The following is a 20,009-nucleotide window of genomic DNA, read 5'->3' on the forward strand; positions in this document are numbered from 1 at the left end:
AAAATTACTGTTAACTTTCATAACTTATTGTGACTCCTTGGTTACTGTCATTGGAATATTGGTTTCCTTGAAAATAGTTACAGTATAATAAGGAGAATTTTAGGTTATTGTGCTTTTATGGAGACAGAAAGATGTGATGTGAATGTAATGGACAGAATATGACTATTGTTTTAATTACATTGGCTCGTTATAATCAAGTACATGTCAAATGTTCTGTCTAGGAACAACAATTTGATTTCTGTTTATTTGGAAAGCATTTATTATGTTACATGTTATTTCTCTGTAATTTTTTTTTTTTGCATTTTGTTCTCTTTTAACGCAACTGTTAAAAGACTCAAATAAAACATCAGAGACGTTATAGTCTATTCTAGAATCAAGCCAATGAAGAAATGAAGTGAAACACATTGTTGGCTAAAAATACGTTTTGCAAGTTACATCTACAATACTTTTTAGAGCGTCTATTAGAAATAAAATTCAGCTGTTCTTATTCTCTGGGGTGTTTTAAAAATGTGATTATTTGAAAGTAAATGTCCATACAAAATAAGTTTCTATTGTCTTCCATTTTTTAACTGACTTTTCCTTTAGGAAAAAGGAAAGACTTTCCTATATATTACGAAGACTCAAGATAGTAATACCTGGAATTAAAGTAAATGGAAAAGAAATTATAGATAAACTTTACATTAAGATAATCACATTAACAAATAAAATTAGAGGGACACCTGGGTGGCTCGGTTGGTTAAGCATCCAGCTCTTGATTTCAGCTTAGGTCTTTATATATATATATATATATAAATTTTTATTTATTTATGATAGTCACAGAGAGAGAGAGAGAGAGAGAGAGAGAGAGAGGCAGAGACATAGGCAGAGGGAGAAGCAGGCTCCATGCACCGGGAGCCCGATGTGGGATTCGATCCTGGGTATCCAGGATCGCGCCCTGGGCCAAAGGCAGGCGCTAAACTGCTGTGCCACCCAGGGATCCCCTCAGCTTAGGTCTTGATCTCAAGTCTGCAAGTTCAAGCCCCATGTTGTGTTCCATGCTGGGCATGGAGTCTACTTAAATTTTAAAAAATAATAATAATAAAATAAAATTAGAATATTATTTATTCATATCACACCTATTAATAATACCACCATATTGGTGTGTAGGGCCTTTGACAGAAGGGACTGTATCATGTATTTGTGTTTAGTGTACATATTATTAAATAACTCCTTGTTCTGTTAAATCATTAGAAGCAAATATTCCTACTTTGGGTAAAAATCTATTTTTTTCTTTTTTTTTTTTAAATTTATTATTCATGAGAGACAGAGAGAGAGAGAGAGGCAGAGACACAGGCAGAGGGAGAGGCAGCCTCCATGCAGGGAGCCCGATGTTGGACTCGATCCTAGGACTCCAGGATCACACCCTGGGCTGAAGGGAGGCGCTCAACTGCTGAGCCACCCAGGTGTCCAAAAATCTATTTTTTTGTAAACAAAATTAAATAAAAATAGAAAGGGGGGCTCTGGATTCTTACTTTTCTTTCTTTTTCTTTCTTTCTTTCTTTTCTTTCTTTCTTTCTTTCTTTCTTTCTCTCTTTTCTTTTCTTTTCTTTTCTTTTCTTTTCTTTTCTTTTCTTTTTTTTCTTTTCTTTTCTTTCTTTCCTAATCCTTCTTCTTAGTAGTTTTATATCAGAAGTAACTTGAGTTTTCTATGTCCAGTTTTCCTTATTATAAAATCGTATAAATAGTTCATTTCATAAGACTTCTTGTCAGGATTAAGTGAGATAATCCATGTAAAGTGCTTAGAAGAGTTTTTGGCACATAGTAAGTGCTCAGTTAATGTTAGCTGCTGCTATTCTTATTCAGGAACACCACTATTGCATTCTCTGGTGAATTTGTTTTGCTTTTAAAACAGGCATGCAGGGCAGCCCGGGTGGCTCAGCCGTTTAGCGCTGCCTTCAGCCCAGGGCATGATCCTGGAGACCTGAGATCGAGTCCCATGTTGGGCTCCCTGCATGGAGCCTGCTTCTCCCTCTGCCTGTGTCTCTGCCTCTCTCTCTCTGTCTCTCATGAATAAATAAATAAATAAAATCTTTAAAAATAAATAAATAATGAATGAATGAATGAATGAATGAAACAGGCATGCATATCCAGATTCCAATATGACAGGTTGAGCACTTAAAATATACACTTAAAATTAGTTTTGAATGAACACTTAAGAATTTTTACTTTCAGCGAATATAATTTTAATTCCTATAAAAAGGCATTCATTTATTCAGTCTTTTTTTTCTAACTATTTATTAATACTTGCTATTTATAAGGAATTGCACTAGGTTCTAGGAATATAAATGGAACAAACTTGGGATGCCTGGGTGGCTCAGTGGTTGAGCATCTGCCTTTGGCTCAGGGCGTGATCTTGGAGTCCTGGGATCGAGTCCCACATTGGCCTCCTTTCATGGAGCTGGCTTCTCCCTCTGCCTGTGTCTCTGCCTCTCTGTGTCTCTCATGAATAAATAAATAATATCTTTAAAAAAAAAAATGGAGCAAACTTGGTTGTACCCCTGCAGGTGTTTAGTATCCCTGAGTGTAAATCAGTGTTTGAGTGACCCCTTTTGTGCAGATCAGTAAAACATGATACATTTTTTAAAAAAGATTTTATTTATTTATTTGGAAGAGAGAGAGTGAGTGAGAGCACATATGAGCAGAGGGAGAGGGCAAAGTAGACTCCCCTACTGAGCAAGGAGCTCGATGCGGGGCTTGATTCCAGGATCCCCGGGATCATGACCTAAGCTGAAGGCAGACAGTTAGCCAACAGAGCTACCCAGGTGCCCCTATATAATACATTTTTAATTTGTCTTCTGGAAAATGTGTAAACCATACTTTTGGGTGGATTGGCTTTTGTTTTTAGCATTTTATCTGTTTACCACAACTCTGTGTTATCTGTAATCATTCCTGTTTTTCAAATCAGCAAATTGAGATTAAAGAGGTTAAATAATAATTCCTCATGTAACTATAAAACTCACTTATTTATTATTTTTTTTAAATTTATTTATTTATGAGAGAGAGAGAGAGAGAGAGAGAGAGAGAGAGAGAAGCAGGCTGCATGCACCAGGAGCCCGATATGGGATTCGATCCCGGGTCTCCAGGATCGCGCCCTGGGCCAAAGGCAGGCGCCAAACCGCTGCGCCACCCAGGGATCCCTAAAACTCACTTTAAAATCCTACTTAATTTGGGGCGCCTGGCTGGCTCAGTCAGTGGAGTGTGCAACTCTTGATCTTGGGGTTATGAGTTTGAGCCTCATGTTGGGTATAGAGAGTACTTAAAAACAAATCTTTAAAAAATAAATAAAATCCTGCTTATTTAAAAAACCCATTCATTCTACTTTTCTACCTCCTGTATGTTGTAAGGTGCAAAGCCTCTATTAGAAAACTTATATTGTATGAGGTTTATGTATCTGCTTTTCTATTAGATCTGGAGACATTTTTTAGAGCAGGGACTAATCTTATTTATTTTTGGGCTCCCCCAAAACTACTAGAATGCCTGTCACATATTAGGTACCTAAAAAATACTAGTTGAATAGTGAATGAATACATTGAATGTTAGAAATAGAGGATTTTAGAGCTCATGGAGATCATACAGACCCTAGAACTCTAAAAAGAATTTTATATTGCTTACATAGAGCTACAGCTTTTGATTTTGAGTATTTAAAAAACAACTAGTACTGTCTATCACATCATCTCATAAAAGAAGCCATTTTAATACCAGAAAAAGTAGTAAGGACAATTTCAGAGTTGCACAATTGGTAAATTTACACCCATTTTTTTGGTCATGACTGTTTAAGGATTAGATTTCAGGAACCATTATGTCTGTCTCTTTTTAAAGATGATATATCTGAGCTCAGATATGTATCAAAAGTTCTTTTTTTTTTTTTTAAGATTTTATTTATTTATTCATGAGAGACACACATAGACACAGGCAGAGGGAGAAGCAGGCTCCATGCAGGGAGCCTGATGTGGGGCTTGATCCCAGATCACCAGGATCACGCCCTGGACTGAAGGCGGCGCCAAACCGCTGAGCCACCAAGGCTGCCCCCGTAACAAAAGTTCTTACAGCAAGGCAGAATGATAAGGTCTTCTGACTACTAGCCCAAAACTTTGATCCAGTCACTCTAGTCTTCATCACATGATGAGATTTAGGCACAGAGAATTTGTTCCTTAAGTAAGATCCTAAGTTTGGTAAGAAGTAATGCTGGGACTTGAAGCCACATTACCCAATGCTACTTTCAGTGAGACCTATGCATTCACTTACATGTTATCTTAATTCTACTAGCCTCATCCAGTTGTAGAGATGGAATTATAAGTGAATGAAAGGAAATGTTTAGGGGCACCTGGGGTGGCTCAATTTGTTAAACTTCTGACTTTGGTTCAGGTCATTATCTTGGGGTCCTGGGATCAAGCTCCATGTCCAGCTTCTTGGTCAGCAGTCTGTTTTTCTCTCACTCACCCCTTGCTTGTGCTCTCCCTTGTGTGTACCCTTTTTGTCTCTTAAATAAATATTTTTATTTATTTAAATAAGGAAATATTTATTAAATATTTATTTCAAAAAGGAAATGTTTATATTTAGCATTTTCTTTTCTTAAAATTTCAGATTTGAGGCTTCTGCAACTTCTTCCAGGGAGGAGAGGAGGTCCAGTGTAGCTGCTGTTGCGCCTCAAGATCTTGATTCACATCTACGGATTAGAATATTGGTGTACCAGCCATCCTCAGACACCTCACTAAGGACAGGTATGTGAAAGAGATAGTAAAGATAAGTAGAGTGAATGCTACTGTTTTTCCTTTCTATTTCTTGTTAGATGAATACCTTTGAATGCCTTTAAAAATTTAACCCCTTTTTCCCCCTGGTAAAAACAGAGCATTTGGAATCTTAGTTGAGTGGGGCAGAATATTTTCTTGATGGTAAAATACATGTCAAAATGTTAACAGTGGTAAAACTTAGGGTAATTAAAAGTTTTCTTCTTTCTCTTTTTTGTCCATTTTTCAAGTTGTATTTATGAGCTTATATTATCTAGTGTTATGTAACAAACCACCCCTAACTTAGTGGGTTTAAAACATACCAGTCCTTTATTTTGCTCATGTATCTGTAATTTGGGCAAGAGTTGTTTAGTGGGGACAGCTTGTCTCTGTTAATATGTGGCCTAAGGTGAAATAGCTGGAAGAGTGCAGAGTCAGTGGCTGGGCGCTGGAATCATTTGAAGGCTTGGCACACTCATGTGTCTGGTGGTTAATGTTAGCTATTGGTAGGTACCTAAGCTTGGGCTGTTAGCCAGAACACCTACACATGACCTCTCCTTTTTGCTGCTTGGCTTCCTCACAGCATGGTGGCTAAGTTCCAAGAAAGAGCGTCCCAAGAGAGCAAGGTGAAGTTGCATGACATATTTGACTTAGTTTTGGAAGTCACATAGTGTTACTCTGCTTTTTTCTGTTGGTTGAGGTAGTCCTAAAGGTACACCGAAGTTCAGAGGATATAGACATAGACATTTTCAGCATCTCATTATATGAAGGGAGGAATTTCAGCATCTCATTATCTGAAGAGCAAATGCAATGAAATCTGCCATTATAGCCATCTTTGGCGAATATAATGTACCACAGTTGGTATTACTTTTAAGGTAAGAGGATAAATGGCTGTATAATGTGAAAAGAGGAATATTCACAGGAAATTATGGTGTAAGAATTTTGTGTGCTTTTCTTGAGTATGATGCTGAAAATAAGGTGCTGAAACAGGAAGAAGTGAAATAGATTTTGCATTTTCCTTTGTATTAACAAAGCAGGAAACTGAAAAATAAAGAACAAATATTTATAAACCAGATGCAAAATAAGATTTGTAGTTTGGATTTTTTGTTTTTAAGAAAATGCTTTTAGTTCAAAGACTACTTGTTTTTGTTTTGTTTTATTGGTTTTAATAATTGGAGAATTATTTGGGAAACTGGCTTCCGATACCATAGGCTTGAGAAACTAGTGCCAGTATTATTGAGTACATCAAGTTGTTTTGTCTGTCTCTTTTAAGGACATCTATGTAATCTTTTTTAGGATTGTACAATTTTACCTGCTAAATTTCTGGTAAGTTTTTTTTTTTTTAAGATTTTATTTATTTATTCATGAGAGACACACAGAGAGAGGCAGAGACATAGGCAGAGGGAGAAGCAGGCTTCCTGGGGTGAGCCTGATGCAGGACTCTGTCCCAGGATCCCAGGATCATGACCTGAGCCAAAGACAGATGCTCAACCACTGAGCCACCCAGGCGCAGTGGTAAATACTAAATTTCTGGTAAATACTTAAAAATGTTTTCAGTGGAACAAAAAAACTTGCAAAGTTCTAGAATATTTGGTTGTATTATTATTTTTTAAAACTATTTATTTATTTATTTATTTGAGAGAGAGAGCATGAGTGGGGGAGGAGCAGAGGGAGAGGAAGAGAATCTTAAGCAGACTCTCAGCTAAGCAGAAAGCCCAACTTGGGAGCTCAGTCTCATGACTCTGAGATCATGACCTGAGCAGAAATCAGGAGTTGGTGGCTTATCATTTTTTTTTAATTTTTTTTAATTTTTACTTATTTATGATAGTCACAGAGAGAGAGAGAGAGAGAGAGAGAGAGGCAGAGACACAGGCAGAGAGAGAGAGAGAGAGAGAGAGGCAGAGACACAGGCAGAGGGAGAAGCAGGAGAGAGAGAGAGAGAGAGAGAGAGAGAGAGAGAGAGGCAGAGACACAGGCAGGCAGAGGGAGAAGCAGGCTCCATGCACCGGGAGCCCGATGTGGGATTCGATCCCAGGTCTCCAGGATCACGCCCTGGGCCAAAGGCGCCAAACCGCTGCACCACCCAGGGATCCCAGTTGGTGACTTATCAAACTAAGCCACCCAGGTGCCTCTATTTGGTTGTATTATTGATCACACGTACTTACCAGTCATATGAATTGCCTATAGCAGGTTTGAATATAGTTAGTACCTAATTTCTGGATGTAATGGGATAGTATTTTTAGATAATTCTCTAAATATGACATGGAGATGTTGGTCCATTCACTACAGGTAGGAAATAAGGTATAATTAGTATATACCAGTATATGTGTGCGTGTCTATTAGGCCCAGAAATTTTTTTTTGCTGTTGGCAGAGTTGGTTTAGTTCTGTTTCTCAACTACTCACAGATATATCTTATAGTGGAAAATGACTGAATCAGCTATTGTGACAATAGAAGTAATCTCAGAAGTTTGCCCTTAACTGAATAATCAGAATTGACTGAGTTTGTGAAACAATATATTTTAGTTCAAAGGTATAATTGGGAAAGCTGTTTTGATTTTTTTTTCCTTTTAAAAGCATTATGACATGTTTGCCAGTAGACATAGATTGGGAATGATGAGTAGTACAAAATACTGTGTCTTAAATAACAATAACAACAAATACATGCATATATACACAAACATATATAAAGCCTGTTGTTGTGCCCAAGATCGCGAATCCGAGAAACCACCGAGGAGCCGACACCGATGCAAACACACAAGGGTTTATTTACAAGCTGGAGCTTGGGTCCAAGTGTACCCGACACAGCGGAGCAGGGATTTGGACCCCAAGACTAAGAGGCGTAGCAGCTTTATATGGGCCAGTGGCCCATGGGATACACAGAAAGTTGCATAGTCATGTTGGTCCACACGCAGGTGGCCGATTGAATTACATCTTACCCCATAGTATCCATTTGAGCTGGCCTATTACTTTGGTCAGAATCCGCTTGCAGTTTGGTGGGCACAAAGCAGGGTTACATTGTTATGAGCCGATTTCCGATTAGGGTGTGCCCACCAGCTTGACTAGGGTGGGCAGCGCCTTAAGCAATAAGCAGGTTATGTGGGGGTCACACAGGAGGTGGCGGGTGTAGCACAAAATGGAGTTAGTCCTGCTCTGCTTGTCCAGGGGTAGGGGATTTTTGTTAAATTTCCTGGGTCCCACACCTGTAAGCATTAACTTGCCTTCTTTTTAAAGTATTTTTGTTTTAAGTATTTTTTTTAAAAGATTTTATTTATTTATTCATGAGACATGTGGGTAGGAGGGGTGTGGGCAGAGACACAGGCAGAGGGAGAAACAGACTCAATCCCCAGTCTCTGGGATCAGGCCCTGGGCTGAAGGCGGCCCCAAACCGCTGAGCCACCCAGGCTTCCCTGTTTTAAGCATTTTTTAAAGCCCACTTTTGCTTTTAAGAAGTCTGAGTAGAAAAAAAAAAGTCTGAGTAGGTAAAATTGCTGATAATATCTTTTTCAAGGGTTGTCTTGCCTCCATTCTGCAAGGCCTGTGCCTGAGGGGATAAAAGTCCATTGAGTGAGTGAAAGAAATACTGCTTTCTGACTGAAGCTAAAACAAAAATAAAAGCTTCTAAAATGCCCTACAGAAATTGCAAATATGGTGGTGGTTACTCTTTGGCACTTTATTCAATTTATGGAAGGAGATAAATGATAAGGTTTTCTTATAAATGTGAATGACTATGCAAATATTCTTTTATTTATTTATTTTTTAAAATATTCTTTTAAAATGCAAAAAAGATTTTTGAATAATTGTGAAAGGCAAAAATTGTATTTCTTTGGGGTTAATGGTTATCCTGCTTATTCTGGTTTCTAAAATTATAATAACTCTCAATTGAAATATGGAATTCAGTTCATGCTTATACAGATTTTTGGCAAAATAAGAAGTTGTGTGACTTTCTTCTCCTGAACTCCCCACCCCCATTATTAAAAAAAATAACACCTTTTATGAATGAAATGTTTAACAAAAGTGTTTAAAATTTGTGATAAGGAAGTGATTGGCATAGCATAAAATTTATTAACTATTTTTTAATGTACAGTTCAGTAATGTTAATAACTATATCTGTATTGTTGAACAACCAATCTTCAGAACTTTTCATCTTATAAAATTGACTCTATACTTCTTTTTGTTTAAATTTATTTATTCATGAGAGACAGAGAGAGAGAGAGAGAGGAGAGGAGAGAGAGAGGCAGAGACACAGGCAGAGGGAGAAGCAGACTCCATTCAGGGACCCTGATGTCGGACTCGATCCTGAGACTCCAGGATCTCGCCCTGAGCCAAAGACAGGCACTCAACCGCTGAGCCACCCAGGCATCCCAACTCTATACTTCTTAAACAACTCCCTAGTCTCCCCTACCCTGTGGCCCCTGGCAACTAGGATACTGTTTCTGTCTTTGATTTGGACTACTATAGGTACCTCATATAAATGGAATCATACTGAGTTGTTTTTATGACTAGCTTATTTTACTGATTGTAATGTCCTCAAGGATGTTTGATGTAGTACATGTCAAAATTTCTTCGTTTTTTTTTTTTTTTTTTGGGGTCGGGGGGGAGAGAATCTTAAGCAGGCTCCACATCCAGTGTGAACACTGATCTCACAACCCTGAGATCAAGAACTGAGCTGAAATCAAGAGGCAATTGCCTAACCAGTTGAGCCACTCAGGCACCCCAGCATTGTTCCTTTTTATTATTGAACATTCATTGTATAAGTATAACAAATTTTAAAAGTTTATTTAAAAAAAGATTTTATAATTTTTTTAAAGATTTTATTTATTTATTTGAGAGAGAGACGCCATGAGCAGGCGGAGGAGCAGAGGGAGAGGGAGAAGCAGATACTTCCCCTAGCAGGGAGCCTGTTATGGGGCTTGATCCCAGGACTCTGGGATCATGACCTGAGCTGAAGGCAGACACTTAACTGAATGAACCAGTCAGGCGCCCCTAAAGATTTTATTTTTAAGTAATCTCTACACTCAATGTGGGGCTTGAATTTATAATCCTGAGATTAAGAATTGCTTGCCCTATGGGATGCCTGGGTGGCTCAGCGGTTGGGCGCCTGCCTTCAGCCCAGGGTGTGGTCCTGGAGACCTGGGATCGAGTCCCACTTTGGGCTCCCTGCACGGAGCTTGCTTCTCTCTCTACCTATGTCTCTATGTCTCTCTCTCTCTCTCTCTCTGTCTCTTATGAATAAATAAAGTCTTTAAAAAAAAAAAAAAGAATTGCCTGCTCTACTGATTGAGCCAGCCAGGTGCCTGTGGATATACCAGTTTTAAAAATTAATTCAGGGATCCCTGGGTGGCGCAGCGGTTTGGTGCCTGCCTTTGGCCCAGGGCGCGATCCTGGAGACCCGGGATCGAATCCCATGTCGGGCTCCCGGTGCATGGAGCCTGCTTCTCCCTCTGCCTGTGTCTCTGCCTCTCTCTCTCTCTCTCTCTCTCTCTCTCTCTGTGTGTGTGTGACTATCATAAATAAATAAAAATTAAAAAAAAAATTAATTCATCAGTTGATGGGCATTTGGCTATTATAATATATAATATATAAAATATATTTATATATCATAAAATATAAAATATGCATAAAATATAAACTATAAGGTATAAAAATATAAAACAATATATAAAAATATAAATATATATTTATCATCTAATTTTATTTTTATTTTTATTAAAGATTTATTTATTTATTTATTGATGAGAAACACAGAGAGAGAGAGGCAGATACACAGGCAGTGGGAGAAGCAGTCTCTATGCAAGGAGTCTGATGTGGGACTCGATCCTGGGTCTCCAGGATCACACTCTGGGCTGCAGGCGGCGCTAAACCGCTGTGCCACCAGGGCTGCCCTATCATCTCATTTTTTAAAAAATTTATTTATTTAATTATTTTAGAGGAGCATATGCGGAAAGAGAGAGAGAGGGAGAGAGCATCTCAAGCAGACTCTGCTGAGCACAGAGCCCTTTGCAGGGCTCAGTGTCATGACCCTAAGATCATGACCTGAATGAAAACCAGGAGTCAGATGCTTAACAGACTACGCTACCCAGGTGCCCCTGTCATCTTATCATTTGAACATTTTCTTGTGGTGTATTTAATATATACATACATTTAATATAATATGTCTAAATGTAATATACATCTATCTAGGGATATATTCAAAATTTTTTAGTAATAGGTACAGGATGAAAAAGGTTCAGAGGTCAGTGTTCTAGTGCAGATCTGTCAGAAAACAGCTAGAATTATCCTTAGTCACAGATCTGATTGTACTACTCATAATTATACTCTACTATTTGTGAAAAAAGGTAAATATTTTATTTTATTATTATTTTTTTAATAAAGATTTTATTTATTTATTCATGAGTGACAGAGAGAGAGAGGCAGAAACACAGGAAGAAGGAGAAGCAGGCTCCATGCAGGGAGCCTGACATGGGACTCGATCCCAGGTCTCCAGGATCAGACCCTGGGCTGAAGGCGGTGCTAAACCGCTGAGCCATCCGGGCTGTCCCAAAAAAGGTAAATATTTTAATGTGATGCCTAAGGAACTGTTCCTTAATGGGCTTGTACTTTTTATCTGATTTTTAGCTAAATTTTAGTCTTATAGCTCAGTGCTACCTTTTAGATTATTCTCACCAAATTCCTTGTAGTTCTTTTAATACCTGAGGTTCTGCCTTGGAGTTTTGCCAACTCTTCCCATTTGCTTAGGATGCTGTTTCCTGCCTACATTGCCTTTTTAGGGGTACTATGATATATCTTTTCAGCTCCAGCTAAATCACTCCTCCAAAGTGCTCTCTGGCTCATCCAAGTCAATTAATTGCTTCATTTTCTACGATAACTCTGTATCTAGTATATACCTTTATTATAGCAGCTCTCAAACTAAATTGCAGTTATTCATTAGTGTGTCTGCATCCTTTCCTAGACTGCTACCTCCTTAGAACGAAGGGGCCTTATTCATCCAATATTTATGTAAGTGAATGGCTATTAGCCTTGTGGGTGAGGCACTTGCTTGATCTTGAGAGTGATACCTCCCAGCCCTGGTGGCGCAGCGGTTTAGAGCCGCCTGCAGCACAGGGTGTGATCCTGGAGACCCTGGATCCAGTCCCACGTTAGGCTCCCTGCATGGAGTCTGCTTCTCCCTCTGCCTGTGTCTCTGCCTCTCTCTCTCTCTCTGCATCTCTATGAATAAATAAATAAAAAATCTTAAATTTTAACAGAGAGAGAGAGAGAGAGAGAGAGAGAGAGAGATACCTCCTGGGTGGAGGTCTACCCATTACCTTAGTTTTCAAAGTTTTTGTTATGTTAATTACTTTAGGTCCATACCTACACAGGTTAAGGGTGAGCTCAGGAGTTCACAAACAACTTTATGGACTCATTTCTCTGAGGACACAGAGCAAAAGAAAAAAAAAAAAAAGGAGTTTGGCCTGCCCACTTGAAGGCAAGGGCTCCACTGCATGGAGAGGAGGGTTCCCTCAGAATTTTCACCCCTGGAGGTTTTCTATTTTCAGATACTCTTGCTGCTGCGATTGTTGTACCACAGAAGACCTAAGGGGACTAGAATGAGAGGAGGGGGAGAAAGAATAAATTCCCAAGGGATTTACCCCACTTTTTTCTGAGCTTTAGAAGTTACCTTTTCTAACTTTGAGCCAGGAGGGCTTCTCCTATATTTTTCTCCATCTGCACCATAGTGCTTGTTAACAAGTTTTGGATTGTGTTGAGTTTAGGCTGGGAAATACTAGAGGAGAAAAAAATGGTAAACTCATAGCAGTTTAGTGATACTTAGAATTCTGGTGCTTTTCCCAGATCCACCTGTAATTACTTTGTAGAGTCTTTAAATAGCTGTGCATTTTGTCTAGGTTTTATAGTTCATTGAGTGGTAAATAGAGGTGTTTACTCTGTTACCAAATGAGAAGTCTTCCTAAAACTTCTGTTTTAACATTTTACTTTGATATAATTTTAGGTTCAGAGGAAGTTGTAAAAAGAAGATAGGTCCAGTGTAACTTTTACCCAGTTTCTCCCAGTGGTTATATTTTACATAGTTATAGCAGAATACTCAAGATGGGAAACTAACATTAATGCCATGACAACTAACATTTCAAGTGTACAGAATGTTGAAAGAACAGTACATTGAACGTCTCTATATCTCCAACTAATAATAACTTAAATGTTTTGCCATACTTCCTTTGTATATATATTTTAATATGTGCATATTTCTTTTCTGTGAAACCCTTAAAAGAACATTTCAAGCATCAGGATACTTCACTCCTAAGTATTTAAAAACACATTATACTGGGGATCCCTGGGTGGCGCAGCGGTTTGGCGCCTGCCTTTGGCCCAGGGCGCGATCCTGGAGACCCGGGATCGAATCCCACATCAGGCTTCCGGTGCATGGAGCCTGCTTCTCCCTCTGCCTGTGTCTCTGCCTCTCTCTCTCTCTGTGACTATCATAACTAAAAAAAAAAAAAAAAAAAAACAAACAACTTAAAAACACATTATATTTTAATAAACATTTAGTATATTATACTTTAATTTAAAAACATTTAATAAAAGCACATTATTTTTCTATATAACTCTAATACCGTTATCATACCTAAGAATATTAGCAGTATGAATTTGGAAGGGATGATAATCTTAATGTTCCAGGGATTTTGTTTTAAAGTTGACTCTTAAAGGCTTAAGTTATTGTTTGAGAAGATATCCCTCCTGATGATGTACTCTCTGTGATTGTTTTGAGTGTCTGAGCTCCTACCATGAGTGTAATTCAGAGCCTGGGAAGCTTTCTGATTCTATATTCTTGTTTTCTGTCACTCTTCCCTGGGCTCAGACTTCCTAAAGCTGTCTGAACAGATACTTAGAATAGTCTTTATCAAGAGATTATTCCTTTGTGAGACTGATTTAGGACTAGCATGTAACTTTGGTTTTAGTTATTAGGAAGTTACATTTACAGTTGTGGTAGTTTTTGATATGGTGACGTATAAGGATTGTATCCAACTGGAAGTAATTGAAAGCCTGGCTACAAAGTTTAAACAAAGAAAAGTCTGTTTTTCTTACATAAGTCTGGAAGTAGGCAGTTGCTCATGTTGCTTCAGTGGTCAACAATGTTGAGGCCCGTATCTTTTTGATTGGCTTGGCCTTCATGGTCCTAAGATAGCTGCAACTCCAGCCTTCCACCCACATTTAAGGAGGAAGGCAAAAGGTCCAGGCCAAGCAAAAGCTTCCCTATTAGTGTTTCTAGCAAGTTACTTCTAACGTCTCCTGGAGCAAAATTGGGTCATACGGTCACTTCTAACTCTAAGTAGGCTTTTGGTCTCTATAGTGAGATGCAAGGAGGAAGGAAGGATTTGGGAATGGCTTTTTAGGCAGCCAATTAATAGCATATGTCACAATTATATGATTTTTACTTCAGAAACTCATTTGACCTCAGTATGATATTCAGCACGTAAGTGCTTTACAGTTACATAGTAACATCTTACCGGGTACCATAAGAAACCAAAGGAATTTTAAATTTAGTTATAAAGGTGAGCTTTTGGTTATGCAAGGTAAACTTTGGCTTGAATTTTGTTTTCTCATATGTGAAATGATGTTAATAATACCTTTTAGGGTAATTGTGAGGCGGGAAGGAGATAATTTATGTAAAGTACTTAATATAGTGCCCGCTGCATTGGTGGTGTGACAAGGAGATATTATAGATGTTTGGTGGGTAGATGTTGTGCTAGAGGAGTATGGACTTCATAGCTGACAGACTTTGATTTGACTCCTAGTTCCATTACACAATAAATGTATGGTTTTAGATAAATCAGTTAATCTCTCTGATTATTAATGTGCAGTGTTTATCTCTCAGGATTGTTGGAAAGATTAGAGATTATATATGTACAGTGCAGCACCATGTGAGCTCTCAGTTAAAGAGCATCTGTTCCTGCTATCTTTAGTTATGATTTCTGTAATTTGGGATCCATATAATAGGTAGGGAATCAGTCTTTGAATTTACTTTAGAAATTTATGTCAGGTATACTTTTTTTTTAATTAAGATTTTATTTATTTATGAGAGACACACAGAAAGAGGCAGAGACACAGACAGAGGGAGAAGCAGGCTCCCTGCAGGGAGCCCGATGTGGGACTTGATCCCGGGTCCCCAGGATCATGCCCTGGGCTGAAGGCAGACGCTCAACTACTGAGCCACCCAGGTGTCCCGGTATACTTTATTTGTAGTAAAAAGCATATTGTTGATTAGTAGTAAAATTTTTTATCTGTTCAAAAAAGCAGCTGCAGTGATCTGTTATTGTGGGGAAACAAAAAGTTTTTTTTTAAATAAAGATTTTTATTTTTAAATAATCTCTACACCTAATGTAGGGCTTGAATTTACAACCCCGAGATCATGAGTGGTATCCTCCACTGACTGAGCTAGCCAGGCATCCCAACAAAAAGTCTTTTAAATTTAGTTGTAGGGGCACGTGGGTTGCTCAGTTGTTGGGTGTCTGCCTTCGGTTCAGGTTTGATTCTGGAGTCCCGGGATCGAGTCCTGCATCGGGGTCCCTGTATGGAGCCTGCTTTTCCCTCTGCCTGTGTCTGTCTCTGCCTCTCTCTCTCTGTGTCTCTCATTAATAAATAAATAAAATTTATTAGTTTTATTATTAATTTATTATTAATTTTATTATTAATTTTTAAAAAATTAGTTGTGAAGGTGAGTTTTTGGTTACGTAAGATAAAACTTGGCTTGAATTTTGGGACTTTGGTACAATGTATTGTGTTATGAATCTCAATCTTTTTTGCTCAACGCTGTCTTAAGGTTTAAACTTGTTATTAAGTAGGCTCCATTCTAAGCATAGAACTCAATTCAGGGCTTGAACTCACAACCCTCAGATTAAGATCTGAGCCAAGAGATCAAGAGTTGAGCACTTAACCAACTGAGCCATGCAGGTGCCCCAAGATTTAAACATATTTAAAATCTAGTGTATAACTACTATCATATAATATTCCATTGTGTGTGCATTTCTACATTTTACTTACTTTTTCTTTAATGGATCCTTAGGTGTGGCTTCGAAACTACTAACAAAATAGTACTGCTGTGCATTTCCTAATACATATTCCCTATTGATGTATGTAACAGCTTCTCTGTGGTATATACTAAGGAAAGGAATTGCTGACATATGGTCCATACACATACTTAATTTCACTAAATATTGCCAAATTGTTTTCCAGAACTGTTGCCCAGTTTATGCTCCCACCAGTAGTGTATTAGGGTTCCTATTTCCTTAAATCCTTAACAGCATTTGGTCTTATCCATCTGTTTAGTCTTGTCAATCTGATGGGTATAAAGTAGTGTTTTAATTTTACTTTATTTATTTTAGAAAGAGTGTGAGCAGGGGCTGTGGGGGCAAGGAAGAGAGAGACTTCCCCAAGCAGACTTCATGCTGAGCATGGAGCCAGACATGAGGTTTGATCTTAGGACCCTGAGATCCTGACCTGAGGCAAAATCAGGAGTTGGATGTTTAACTGACTGAGCCACCTAGGTGCTCCAAGTAGCATTTTGTTTTAATTTACATTTCTGTGGTTGAGAGTAGGATTTGGCATCTCTCTCTCTCTCTCTTTTAAAAGATTTTATTTATTTATTCATAAGAGACACACACAGAGAGGCAGAGACACAGGCAGAGGAAGAAGCAGGCTCCATACAGGAAGCCTGATGTGGGACTCAATCCCAGAATTCTGGGATCATGCCCTGAGTCAAAGGCAGATGCCCAACTGCTGAGCTACTCAGGCGTCCCAGATTTAGCATCTCTTTATTTACTTGATACCATTTGGGTTTTCTCTGCATGTTAACTAAAAAAATTACCCAAATAATACATATTTGTAATAGATATTTTTAATTTTTTTCTTTTTCCTTTTTGTAGGTATTTTTAAAATGCAGATCATGTGTAATATCCTAATCGAGAGATAATGGCTATTGACTGTATCTTTCTGGTCTTTAAATATTCATACATAGACAAATTCACATACACACAAATAATGTATTTTTGTTCACATACACACAAATAATGTATTTTTGTTACTAGAATTGTAATGTATACTTTTCATTTCACAATGATATATGATTGTTTTCCTATGTTGTTGGAAATGTATGTGCATTACCATGTAATGGGTATATATCTTTTCATTTTATGGCTTTAAGTTAAATTTTTGTTTTTTTCCTCATTAACAATACTTTGAACTGTTAATCAAGCCTAAGCCTACATTTTGATGAGGCAAGGCTAGAGGGATTATGCTATTGCTCCCTTTGTGAAACTGAATTTATAATAGCAAGTTGCAGGCTGTCGCAGTTTATTTTCCGCTTGGATTCTAGAGGAGCTGTTAATACTTTATAAAGACAACAGCTAGTCTTCGATGTTCTAAGGCTAGGGTTTAAAGACCTTTCAGTTAGGCCTTATTGTTTCTCTCTCTTTTTTCTTACTTTGTCAAGGCCTGGTTAGCAAAGTATAGTGGAAGAGTGGATAGACCGGTATTTAAATATCTTTGTCCCTTCTGGTAGAAGAGCTGCTAAATTTTAACTATAAAGAACTCTAATAGCTTCATTTTATTGTTTAAAAATGTTAGTAGCTTTTTATTATAAAAGTAAGAATGTTGGGGGCATCTGGGTGGCTCAGTGGTTGAGCATCTGCCTTTGGCTCAAGTCGTGAGTCTCAGAGTCCTGGGATCGAGTCTCGCATCAGGCTTCCCATGGGACTATGTCTCTGCCTCTCTCTGTGTGTCTCTCATGAATAAATAAATAAAATATATATTTTTAAAAGTAAGAATTTTGTAAAGCAATTGAGAAAAAAACATAAAATAAAATTCCTATAATCCTTCTACTCAAATATACTGCTATTACAATTATACTTTAATCTTTTATTAAAAATTTTTTTACAAGATTTTATTTGAGAGAGAGGAAGCACAAACGGGGGAGCAGCAGAGGGAGAGGGAGAAGCAGACTCCCTACTGAGCAGGGAACACTATATGGGGCATGATCACAGGGCCCTGAGATTAGGACCTGAGCCAAAGGCAGACACCCAATCAGCTGAGCCATCCAGGTGCCCACCCTGTATCCTTTTTAGATTTTTTTCTAGATGGTGTGCATTGGCTCACTGGAATCATTAATTAAATAATTATGCAAGCCCAAATTATTTGTAACTAGATGTTAGCTATGGTGGGAGTAGTAGCTACACCATGGAAATTGGCAAATGCTATAAATCGGGGCTTCCTTCTCTCTCCCTAATTCCATCCAGAGCCAGTTTATTAGCACACTACTGCATTTATACATTTTATCAATAAATATAGATCTACTTCATTTTTAATGGCTTCACAGAAGTCCATTGTATAGATCAGTGGTTTTTAGTGTGGTCCTTGAAGCAGCAGTATCAGTGTTACCTGGAAATACTTCAGAAATACAAATTCTTGGCCTCTACCCAGACCTACAGAATCAGAAACTTTTCTTTTGGGGCCCAGCACTCTGTGGTCCTACAAGCTTAGGGGATTCTGATATATGCTAACGCTTGAGAACCAGTAGTACAGATATACCATAAATTATCTGATTGGTCTGATGATTTCTGTGTAGTAAATTCCTAGATATATGTTCATTTAAATGTGTTCAGATGGATATTGCCAAGTTGTATTTAAAAAAGGCAGTAGTAGTTTCCATTCCCACGTGTAGTCTACATCAATTTCATCTTAATTATTTACTTACTTTTAAAGATTTTATTTATTTATTCATGAGAGACACAGGCAGAGACAGTCCAAGGGAAAAGCAGGCTCCCTGAGGGGAGCCTGATGCAGGGCTCCATCCCAGGTCCTGAGCTGAAGGCAGAACCACTGAGCCACCCAGGCATCTCTACATCAGTTTCATTTTATTGTATTGTATTGTATTTTCAATTTCATTTTAGATTCTAGTTCTATTTAGAGAAAAACAGCCGTGTTAAATATCTTCTTTCCTTATTGTGTCTATATCCATTTACCCATCCTAGAACTCATTTCACCGGCATTGTCTTCAACAATAAAATATCTTAATTTTATTTACACTTTTAAAAAAGAGGACACTTGAGCTATTAAAAAAACAAACAAAAAAACCCCCACTATGCTTTGCTTGCAGAACGCTTCTAGCATTGAGTTGGGCTATACCTGTGAGTACCTACCGTTAATCCCCCTGTGAATGATTAACCCATCCTTCTAACCTTTGGCATGTTACATTGTTCTGAAACACCACTTTAAAATATGTGTTAACATCTCCTTGCTGTGAAAGTTGCTACTAATGTTGCTAACCTGTTAGAAGGGGCACTAGATCCCAGTAAAAACTTGTGAGACTTGGTTTATACAGACAATAAGTGGTAAATACTTAAAGATTTTTTTGTTAGGTTAGGAGCCAGAATTTACAAGTATTGGTGAAAAGAAGGGATATTTAAGCAGCTTTGCCATATTTCATTGACCCTGGTTATCGGTACTCATGTTTTTTCATTTTGAACTTTTTTTTTTAATTTTTATTTATTTATGATAGTCACACAGAATGAGAGAGAGAGGCAGAGACATAGGCAGAGGGAGAAGCAGGCTCCATGCACCGGGAGCCTGACGTGGGATTCGATCCTGGGTCTCCAGGATCCCGCCCTGGGCCAAAGGCAGGCGCTAAACCGCTGCGCCACCCAGGGATCCCTCATTTTGAACTTTTATTGAAGAACGGTTGCAAACTCTAAAACTGGCCCTCATCGCAACCACCATCCTTAAGGGACTTTTTTCCCCCCTAGAATGAGTGCTTTGGACTCAAAACTGTTAATTTTATGATGGCATTAATAGGGTCTGCCAAATTGCCAAGATTCCAGATTATACAACCTCAAATAATTAGGTTATTTGATAATTTAATGCCTTAAGTAAATTAAGTAATTTTGTTTGAAATGATGTCTCCAAAGTTTATGTTTTTGACCTGAACAATTAGTTCTCAGAGATTCTGCTCTGAAGGAAGGATGAACATTGGAGTTGAAATGATACCCCCCAGTTCTTTGTTGTTTCATCTTACCTTCCAGTGTAGTGTGGTAGCTTGAATAGCTACTTAGCCTTGGTCAAGTCACCTGATTTCTTTGTGCCTCAGTTTTCTTTTTTATTTTTATTTTTATTTTATTTATTTATGATAGGCACACAGTGAGAGAGAGAGAGAGGCAGAGACACAGGCAGAGGGAGAAGCAGGCTCCATGCACCGGGAG

The 20,009-nt window shown here is 38.1% G+C and overlaps 1 protein-coding gene across 9 annotated transcripts in view; it reads left to right on the plus strand.

Moving 5' to 3' along the window:
- Positions 1–20,009, plus strand: part of NUMB (NUMB endocytic adaptor protein) — a 168,160-nt gene that overhangs the window by 34,556 nt on the left and 113,595 nt on the right. For all 9 annotated transcript variants that reach the window (XM_055303912.1, XM_055303911.1, XM_055303914.1 and 6 more), the window contains exon 2: positions 4,624–4,760. The gene's annotated coding sequence lies outside the window, so the exon portion shown is untranslated. The remainder of the gene's footprint in view (positions 1–4,623; positions 4,761–20,009) is intronic.

The sequence above is a fragment of the Nyctereutes procyonoides genome, unplaced genomic scaffold, assembly GCF_905146905.1.
Source record: "Nyctereutes procyonoides isolate TBG_1078 unplaced genomic scaffold, NYPRO_anot_genome, whole genome shotgun sequence".
Classification (NCBI taxonomy): domain Eukaryota; kingdom Metazoa; phylum Chordata; class Mammalia; order Carnivora; family Canidae; genus Nyctereutes; species Nyctereutes procyonoides.